The sequence below is a fragment of the Acanthisitta chloris genome, unplaced genomic scaffold (assembly GCF_000695815.1).
Source record: "Acanthisitta chloris isolate BGI_N310 unplaced genomic scaffold, ASM69581v1 scaffold21208, whole genome shotgun sequence".
NCBI classification, from domain to species: Eukaryota; Metazoa; Chordata; class Aves; order Passeriformes; family Acanthisittidae; genus Acanthisitta; species Acanthisitta chloris.
In genome coordinates this window covers 23,344-24,232 of record NW_008688932.1, presented here as the reverse complement: position 1 = coordinate 24,232, position 889 = coordinate 23,344, and positions in this window count along the sequence as shown.

Genomic DNA, 889 nt, shown 5'->3' with positions numbered 1-889 from the left:
CTACATGTCTTCGTAGAAATATTCTGCCACGCCAAAATGCTGTATATTTTGTGTTGTTATTCCACAGGTAAAGTCTTGCCCAGACCAGTGCAGCCTTGTTAAAGCCAAATGGCTTTTGGGTGAACTGAAAACTATGCAGTCACCCTGCTCTGATGAGAAAGGATTTTTTTTAGTGTCTTCTCCTGCAGAATAGTCAGGATGAGAAATATATTCCAGTACTAAATGTTAAAATTTGGTACTCTGCAGTCAGCGATGAAGTTTTAATATTTTTTTTTGAACAGAAACTGCTTAAGGGTAAAATAAGCAAAACGTTTAAAAATAGCAAAACATTTAAAAACATCACCCGGTGCATCCCACCATGCAAGATGAACTCAGCCAAGCCAGAGCAGCTCACATGAGAAAAGTCAGTTCTATAGAAAAAAGCAACTTACACATTGAGCCACATCCTCTCAGGCACCTGGGAATTTCCTGCAGCTTCCAGATTCATCTTTAGTCCAGCTCAGCATCACCCTTGCTGCAGCACTAGCCAAGCACTCAAAAATACAAGTTTCTATGAAGAGTTTCAACCTCCTTGACTGAGCTTGTGCTCACTGCACTCAGCACATCCCCCTGAGCCCAGGGCTCATTGCTCGTTCCCAGGCCTCAGCTGGCTCCCACCTCCCGGGACTTGGGACCTCTTATTCCTCTTTGGCATGACCCAGCAAGTCAGGTACTTCCTCCTTGCCTCTGGCTGTAAATGGCTGGGGGCAATGCAGAGAGGAGGGACTGAAAACCTTCAGGTGTTACCCCACAGCAGCAAACCCCCCAGAGAAAGAAAAGAGGTTAAACCCCAGAAGGTTTTTTTAAGCTGGTATTTTTATTAGAACTCTCTACACAAAGCACCTTTGCC